Raw genomic sequence first — 10,463 nt, 5'->3', positions numbered from 1 at the left:
ATATAATCGAGAAACGTTTGCATAGCACCGAAACCGTATATATTTTTATTCTGGCAAATTTCGTAAATTTCATTATATTTTTGCAGACGAATATTTTTTATGCGTTTCAGGTATCGGAAGAGTATGATGACACGGTATGTGATTGGCAAATGCTTTGTCATTTCAGAATGAAAAAAAAACAAACGTAAAAATCCAATAAAATATCTTCAAATAATGTGTACATGATTTCGAAAACCAAACACAATCATACACAACATACACATCGGATATGATGGGGAGAAAAAATCATAAACATGCCAGCATAAATCGTCATAAATGATCTATCTGTTGTCAATTGAGCTATGTTTTATCCGTTATTATCGTTCGATACATAAGCTTCGGGTCATGGAATGCATAAATGGTTATTTGTGTCATAAAACATTGGTAAAAAAGGTCTTATTGAAGAACGGTATCGGGTAACTTGTGTCGGGAAAAAAAAATATTGCACGTAAGATCTTTCATTCAATGAACGATATGAAAACAATATAATTACAAATGAAGAGGAAATATATTTTAACATTTCATCTATATCAATTTGAAAATGAATAAGATTGGAATAAATTAAAAGACTTTTACAAGTAATATATGTTACTGTCAAATCCTGAAGTGCCGTCATTTCGCGACAGGACCGACCACTTCGCGAATTGGCCAACAGTTTCGGTCAGCGATTTCGCAAGGTGGTCGGAGATATCTTGCCAAAGCTCGATGTAAGATGGCCCGATATGAGCCAAATCATTTTTTTTAATTGCCAATGTGTGATACATGCTCATATATAGCAGCTGTATAGAATTAGTTCCATGTGACAAGAGAAAAAAAAGTAAAAGTGAAATTTGAGAGAAAAAACTATAAAAATATTTATAAAAACAAATGGTTTTTTATGCCAAATTTTGGAGGGAGAAAAATATTACTACATCGTGTTCGTTAGATGGGTTGCCATAACTAACGTGGAGATAATTATCACGAAAAAGTGTGCCAACTTGATGATAATCCGTACTCATGTCTTTTTATTACAGGACTTTGGCCAGGGATTACCGGCCACTTCGCGAATTGACGACCAATGTTCGAATTTCGGGCATTCATTTGATCTATATTCAACGAAATTGGCCAATTCGCGAAATCGCCGGCCCCGTCGAGAATTACCCAACTTCGGGCTTTTTGGCCATAGCATTAATAAATATAAATGGAGAGAAACATTTATTTAAACCCATCGTGCTAATACTTGCAATCAGTAAAATATAAATCTTGCTCTGGCGAGTGATTTAGGAAAGAGTTCCATATATTTTAAATACAAAAATTTGCAGAGATAACAGAAATATTTGATTTTTAAGTTTTCATCATCTATCGCCAATGATTGTGGGTCTAGTCTACAATTAGCGAAAATGTAAATTCAACTCTACTATATAGTTGATAGATATAGTTGTTATTGAAATAAGAACACAAAATCGTTTCACATTTGATAAATTTTCAAAATAAAAAGTCTCCTATCAAGTTGTTTCACAATGAAACCATCTTTTCATGTTTGTTCCAGTAATTTCAAGTTCTGACTAAGAATTTAAAGTTGGTGCAACCAGTGTTTCTTGCATTGCTTCTATCTGCCAAAAATATTTCCTTTAGATATTTTTTTCAAAGTAATTGACATTTTGGTTCTTACAAGGTTGACTATTTTTTATAACTTTTCCCAGTAGGAATGAAAAATGCCTGACACAGTGAGCGACGAAAAGAATTTTTATTAAAAAAAAATATACAGTAAAATAATCAAAATGAAAAAAAAACCAATAATTTTATTCAATTTCATTAGTGTGCAGTTCCTAAAAACCGGTTTTGACCAAATTCAGACTCGAAATCAAAGCGATATAATTCGCTAAAACATATTAATATTTCAGCTACAGTATCTCGATAAATTTCACAATTAAAATTACGAAATATTTGAATTCGAAAATAAGTGAAAATGAAAGACAGAACCTCATAAAATAACTCTTTTTTTTTTTCTTCATTTATTATCTGTTCTTTCCCAACTTTTTCACGACTGTTGATTTCAATATCTCAGCAATTATCGCATTTAGAAATACGGATATTTTTGTGGGTATTAGAAGAGACAGACAGACATGACCGCTGGCCGCCCAGAGAGACCATCTTGGGATGGTTTGCGCTCTTTCCCAAAGGGATGGGCGGTCTTGGAGAGCTATTAGAAGTGACAGATCATGAAGGACATTAATTTTCTAACTCGAAGTTAGAACTCTAGGACCTAGAGTTCTAACTTCGAGTTAGATTTTTGACAAGATTTTGAGAATTTTCGCATTTATTTTTTAATTAAAACCATACCTCTACGACGAACTGTTGATGGGATAAAGACGAATTAGGACTTACGGGACACCCTCTACATTGTACATGCAAGTCTATTCTTCGTTTCTAATTCTAAGTTTCTTCGTTCTAAGTTTCTATTCTTCGATAAAATTATTGAGACATAGTTAATAGTATTTTCTTGAGTACAGTGCATGACGAAATCGCATTGAAATAAGTGTTCTTTGGAAGTAAAAAAATTGTTGTCCAGGTTTATGTATATTTCCTCTTAATAAATTTCGAGGAAATAAAACGTTTCATGAACCAGAATGAAAAAAAATAATTATAAATGCTTAGTTTACGCATCATATATACATAAAAAAATATTTTTTAATGATGCGTTTTGATCATAATAAATCTAGAGGTGAAATTCACAGTGGTTAAGAATGATCTCAGGATTTGATTTCATTGATTTGGATTCATCAAATCGTACGATCAATAAAATCATATCGATAAAAATGCATCGCGACCGGCCGAATAGTCATTAGGGATAATAAAACTGAAATAAAAAATGATGGGTGATCAAAAGTTGACCGAAAATCATTTTGCATTTTTTATTTAAATGAAATTTCTAACTCATTTTTGTAAATTATATTTACTTGTTGAAGTACTAAAAATTGAATTCGTTAATAAAGTTCTACTTGTTTTTCTCACGTTCAATATGGATAAGTAGCACTCTGTTAGATGAAATTCGGGAGCACGATTTCATAATTTATTTCACAAATAATTCCTGAATTTGTTTTTTTTCAAATGAATCCTCGTTAATTCAAACCAGATACATCATCATTATTATTCATGAGCACCTCATCATGCCATCTTTCTTAAGAAATGAATAGCATGCTAATTTTTTTTAACATTTCCTTTCAATGATGATGAATTTCTGAGAAAACCTGATGAAATTACTGGTTACTATTATTTTTTTTTTTGGTTTCAATAAACTGCTTTTGTAAATCTCATTTTATTTGCTTCATTTTTCTGTTGCTTTACAATATCCTTACAATTGCTTTACAATTGCTTTACAATATCAACCATATAATGCATAGCAGTGGTTTCTAAATTTTTTGAAGCGCCACCCCCGTTGACCAAAACATTTATCGGTGACCTCATTTATAGGATGTTCCTACATGTACGTGTATCCCGGTTTTCCGGGACATTCCGATTTTCTGCAAGAAAACGTTCTGTCTCGAAAGAGCACTTTTCGGAATGCCTGTTCGGTTTTTGATTAAGCCATATTAAATGTTAAAGATATTCAATTTCTTTTAAATATTATAATAAATATTTATTTTGTTTTTTCGTGTACTTAGTGTTCTTTATGCAAGATGGAAATGTAGCAAGATGGTCTTTGATTTTCGTATACAATGGGATTCGATTCATGAAAGAATCATCCGATTCTAAAATAATTCTACTACAAAAATCGTTCAAAAAATTGGAGTATTTTCGCTCCTTATATTCACACACATATTACTTATCACTGGAGCCCGGAAATTTAGGCACTAAATTTAAGCTATAAAAATTTATAGTTAACAGAAAAAATAAAAAAATAACTGAAATCTGTGATATAAAGGGTCCGAAAACTCTCTAAGAAATGACTGCACCCATTGAATCTGCTTTTCATTGACTGATTATAATTGGTGTTGAAATAAGAAAAAAAGTATAGAAAATATATATAGAAAAGTAATACACACAAATATGAATTCCATGCCGATGAAAATGCTACAATGAATTTACAATGATGAATTGGTTCATAATCACGAGCCGGAAAATAATCCGGAGACAAATAATGCAGTGAAACCGGCTTGCAATATTTTTTCAAAAAAAAAAAAATCATGAAAAAAAATTGTAAGCGAAGAAACGTTTTAAACGGGGAATTTTTTTATGAGTATTAATGAAAGTTGGAACAACGAAAGTAAATCGTACAAAGCGGAGAGAGCGTACAGTGAGTACTCTATTAGCAGGATCCGCTGTCTACAAATGACGCTAGATACGTAAATTTCGCAAAAAGGAAAAGTTTAAAAATCATAAATTTCGTATTTATTCGCAAGAAAAAATTCAGGTATTTGTTCACAAAAAATAAAAATTTAAGAAAATAAATAAAATACATAAAAAAAATAACATATCATAGGCCCTCGGCTGATTTTTCCGAGGCCCCCTACCTTGCTGGAAATGCTTACTCTTGATAATTTGAACCAGATCTCATTTTCATGAGGCTCCTCTGCACTTGAGGTTTCTGAGCCGTGCTCGGTCGGACCCATGCATTAAGACGACACTGATGGATGTACTCTTTTCTACTGCTGTATCCTCAGCAGAATACCATGCTGCTCATCAATTCCAATATACAGTAGCTTCTCTTTTATCCGACCTTCGTTCTGACGTCCCACCGAAAAAAATTGAACTGTCAGAATTTCACATATCGACGCGAAGTTAAGGCTCTAGAAACTGAAATTAAATACATTGAGCAACAAGAAGCTACAGGAATCGACATAATGATGATGCAAAGATGGCGAAATTTGGCAACAAAGAAACGTCAGGAAAGCAGACTACGATTATTATTTTTTTAAATCATCAACAGGACTGAACTTTTTTAAGTGCTGAATTTAACTTCAAAATATTCTGTAACTGTATAAGTTCATTTCCTCACTTAATTTTTTCTGTTGTTTTGCTGTAAACATGATTATTAGGTTCGTAATGGGCAAAATTATAACAAAGTTTGACTTTTAGTAGGCTTTCCCTTAACACCTCTGTATTATCGGACGTTCTGCTTTCCCGTTTATGTCGGATAAGCGAGACTCGAGCTACTGTACTCATTAGTCAATTTTTTTTTTCGTAAAAATGTCCTTGAAATTTGAGCCCAAAAGATTTCAATCTACTAACTTACTCCACAAAACATGTGCAAATGGAAAGTTCTGAACAGAAGTCAACTGAACCCGTATTTTAGGAGCTAGAATTTCATTGTCAAAACTTATTTTTAAGAAACTTATGATGGAGAGATAGATAGATAGAACCGCTCACAACCCCGGACTGATGCAAAGCAACTTACTTCCGTTACCTCAAAAGAGGCAGGGTTGTGTCGGAAAAATTAGCAGAATTAAAAGTAGTCGCCCCCCTTGCCCCGTGCTCGCAAGTATCAAATCACTTGCGTCGTTCTCCCTGGAAGACAGCTATCAAGTCGATGCAACATACAAGCCATGTGACTAAAGTTGATAGCTGAACCCAATGGCCAGGGAGAATATTGCACGTATGACCAGTGGCACATAAGGGCTGGAGACAGCAGCTTGGGATTTCAAACGAAGTGAGGACAAGACTTGTGTGACAAGTAAGAACATGAAGTTTGCATGTTGAGGTGGAAGATTCGAATGATCTAAATGCACAATAAATACAAAATATATGCAACTCCTCCACTGTGACGGTAAACGAGGAAACAGAGCCTCCGTCCACAGTGCTGAGCAGTTTTGCTTCCCTTTATTTTTTTGTTTATGCTGGAGTAATCGTCTTCATATTTATTGAGAAAAGAAGCAATATGATGGATATATTCACTCACATGAATGACACCTTTGACCCACAACTTATACAGTGATACTTTACTTTTCTTTTTGGTAGCTCAAAAAGAAACGAACAGGTTCTCATAAGATGCATAAATTTGAAAATTAAAGTTTCAAGTCGACAGCAGAGGACGGTAAAAAATATTTTTTATTGGCAGGCGAATCAATACATTGTTTTTATAGCGCTTTCAATTTCTTAACCAAATTTTGCATCATTTTTACATGTGATTACTGGTAACCAGTACTTTATGACCTACAATAAAGAAAATCAGACTGTTGGCAATCGAAGTGAACAAATTGTAATTTTCTAATAAACGTATTAAATTAATGAAATTAAGTTTTCTATTTATTCTTGAATTTAATTCGAAAGTTTGCACAACATACCCGTGTTGGTCGGTTTTTGTACCATGAATCAAATGATTGAGTATTGCGCTAACGGTCTCAACAGTACTCACTAGAAATGTTCGGCTGTACAACATTTAAATTAATTATCAATGAAATCTTAAAAGTGAGGGTAGAATTTCCATTATAAGAAAATACAAAATCTGAGCTCGTTTGAATCCGATTTAACAACTGAATTTCACAAACCATATAAACAAAATCTGAGCCTGAATATAAGACGAAAAAAATCTGACAAATTTAATCACCCTTGACGGCTCTTTGAACACATTACACGGACACTTCAGACAATTTTTCCTACTAGAGCAGAGGTTACTGGGTATCCATACTTCAAATACCCCTTGGAAATGCGTAATATGCTTTCGTATCCCAAAATGTGTCAAGATTACCTTCTCAGGATTTGAATTAGAACCTTCTCAGGATTTGAATTAGAACCTTCTCAGGATTTGAATTAGAACCTTCTCAGGATTTGAATTAGAACCTTTACCTAGGTAAAATTAGAACCTTCTAAAAATGTGTGTATAACACATGAAACTTTTTCTACATTTATAGAAAGGGAAAGTTTCTATACGAAAAAACATTTAGAATATTTATAGTATCGAAAATCCAAAAATAGCTGCTTCAAAAGTTTAGACAAAATTCAGATATACAGAAATTTCAGTCTTTTAATAGCTAATAGACTTTTCATTTTTTATCTGACAACCTCCAACACACTATCCTTCATGGATCTAATTAAATACTGTAGAGTTTCAACATCAAAGCTGTGCCATGCTTCCTTGATAGAGCTGTTCAAGTCATCAACAGTCGAAAATACTGCATTTAATTTCCAAACACTTTTATCGTAAGTATGTACCATACATTCCTAATAAGATTCAGGTTAGGACTCATCGATGGTCAGTCTAAAACCAACACATTTTTGTGATGAAAGAGGTTTTTTTTCGCCAGCAGATTTTTGAATAGACACATTCTAATGTTGAATAAGTTATAATATCAATTATACCAAAACCGTCTCTTATTCATATTTTCTCTTATATATACAGGCGAGTATTTGATAAATGCTTGTTATGTACTTCTATGAACTGTACTCCTTTAAAATTTCTACATCGAGCATTGAAGGACCACAGACACCCGATTCCTATCTAAGAGAGATATCAAAGCGTTTCCGGAGAAAGGATGGGTGTATCCGGAAATTTATTAATCTATGTGAATAAAAACAAACAACGATATTTCATACAAGCATATATGCAATAAGGAATCTGGAATGAAAATTATGATCTAACATCGTCCACAGTTAATCAGTTTGTAATCTTACCATTACTTTTATGTAGGCAATCGCACAATAATCTTGAATCTGGAACTGAATTTACCTAATCTAGAATATACCAATCTGATTGATTTTCAGCACAAGCAATCATGCCGAAATAAGATACAAATTTACGTCCACATAATAAAATTTACTACAGAAAACGAAAGTCCCCCCCCCCCCCAAAAAAAAGGGAAAATATTGCTTACATATTTTTCAAGACAAACTTTATAATGTCTAACTTAATTGCAGGAAACATAAAATCATGTGCCCCGAACAGCAGTTTTTTCTAACGGACAACAGTGGAATAATTTTCATTTACTGTTATTGAATTAAGAACACATTCAGTGTGTTGCGGAATTCTAATTTATAAATTCAATTTTTTTATGATATGCAAACTATAAAAAAACACATTCTGGATTTCATGGACAAGCAGCGTGGAAATTGGCCTTCCCTAAAAGAGATCAACTCACATCAAAAAGGTTGGCAACACTATTATACAGTACACATATATACATGCACTTCCAAAATGAACGTAAGCTCAAAAAACGGGCTATAATCTTACAAAAATTATTTAAACTGATTTTACTGTTCATTGAAAACTAATTATTTGAATGTGAAAAGTTAATATTGTAATTCATTAATGTATTGTTCTTAAACTAATCCCAGTCAATACTTTTTACTCTCGACTTTCAGATAGTCGATAGTCTACTGTATCGACTTTTATTTCTCATATGACCAGATATTGTGATCAATATAAATTATGAATTACAATTAAGACCTATCTTTTGCAGTCACCGGGGGGAACAAAAAAAATCATCCGTAAATAGGGGTCACCGATAATCAAGGATTTTGAAATGGATACTTTAATATACGGGAATTATTATTTGACCGTAAAATAAGGGTCACCTCATCTGAGGGGTGTCCGTTAAGAGGGGGTTTCACTGTATTTAAGTCGAATGTTTGCCTCCGGAAGGCCCGATGTTGCCATCTGAAATCGTTTCAGAATTTTAACACTGAAATGGATTTTCGGGAGAAATGTGTGTAATTCATATTTTATTGGACCTAAACGCTGAGTAAAATTATAGATCTTTTTATTTCAAAAATATAATTCCTATACAAATATAATTTCTTTTTCAAATCATAAGATTTTGGAAATAAGGGAAATTGAAGAAAATCGAAATCTTTCTAGTTCATCAGCTATAACACGCCTTGACATTAATTAAAAAGCCATATTTATCAATAATTTTTACACAAAAATCTACAACGCCATTTTTCCATTCATTGAAAGATCGGTTCGTAATAAAGGGGAAGAGAATCATTAATCATTCAAACGAAATGCTTTTTTATTTCCCATTGGCATTTCCATTCCCATCGTTCTTCTTTCGACTGATACAAATTGTTCGAAAAGTTTCGTACAATCAGTGTGAACTTACAAATTTGATTTAGAGCGAGATTAGGAATTCATTTGAATAATGGCAGCTCAAGGCAATAACGTGAACTAAAAGAAAGAAAAACCCCAGAAAAATCGTTTTTCTCAGTTTCTGAAGACTAAAAAATCGATCAATAATATAGTAGCTCTAGAGTTCTTTCTCTTTGCCTTGTTCTCCTAAAAATTAAAAAAAATATATATATATTATTTTATCTTTTTTTTTATCATATTCATTTTTTTGCCTCCTTTCTTGTTCTGATATCGTTCCCGAAATTTCGATCAAAAACTAGAAATATCGACATTTTTCGCTTTATCCTTTTTTTTCCCGTGATAAGGTTGAACTCATCTCCTGTTCTTCAAAGAGATGAAAAAAAAAATGGAAAAGAGGGGGATTTTTTTTTTTTCCTGGAGGACCAAAGTTTCACGTAACGCCCCTTGTGGCAGCTCGAGTGTTCGATTACCGATATCGGTGCTCAACCGAGGCAGGTCATTCTTTATCGACTAGAAAAGACGCTACATCACGCCCAGTAAAAGAAAGTCAATCAGTTGACCCTTTTTTGTCATATATGTGATGTATGATATCCGCGTGGGTTGACCTCGGGTGTCAATCTCTCTAAGAACTCATTTGAATAATATTCTTCCCCTTCGATCCAGTAGCGTAAATTATTTAGTGAGATTAATATATTCGAGAAGAATTCCTGAGGTGGCTTGTCTTTATACTAACTTGGATCATTTTTCAGATTCTTTCTGGATTGATTTAAGGCTGGGGAGCACAAACTATCAGACATTGTGAGATAAAAATTTTTATGTCTATGAAGCCCGGGGGCCAACAAGTCACACTGCTGTGCCTAGAATTTCATTTATTCTGAGAGTTCTGAGACTAAACATGAATTTTCATTTTTTTTAAAATTAATATCTTTTTTTTTATTAAATATGAATCTTCATTAATTCTGAAACTTTGTTTTCTTCAAATATGGAAATTTTCATGAATTCTGAAAATATTCTTTCATCAATTCCTAACGAAAAATGTTGAACGTTCGAAATCATATCATTTTCATTTAAAACAAAAATTGCATTAAAAAAAGATGAAAATTTTTATTAGTTCTGAAATTTTTTTCATTAAAGATGAAAATTTTTCATTAGTTCTGAAATTATTTTTCTATTCAATATGAAAATTTTCATTAGTTCTGAAATTATTTTTCCATTCAATATGAAAATTTTCATCCATTCTGAAATTATTTTTCCATTCAATATGAAAATTTTCATCCATTCTGAAAATCTATCTTCCAATAATTTTAGAAATATTTTCAAATAACCATGAATTTTCATCAATTCGGACATGAATTTTCATCAATTCGGACATTATTTTTCATTAAATATGAATCTTCATCAATCATGAAAAAATTATTTC

The sequence above is a fragment of the Pholcus phalangioides genome, unplaced genomic scaffold (assembly GCF_987345545.1).
Source record: "Pholcus phalangioides strain wild (caught in Gottingen) unplaced genomic scaffold, Ppha-v1.0 ptg000009l_1, whole genome shotgun sequence".
NCBI classification, from domain to species: Eukaryota; Metazoa; Arthropoda; class Arachnida; order Araneae; family Pholcidae; genus Pholcus; species Pholcus phalangioides.
The sequence above is the reverse complement of the archived record's forward strand: the minus strand, read 5'-3'. Positions refer to the sequence as shown.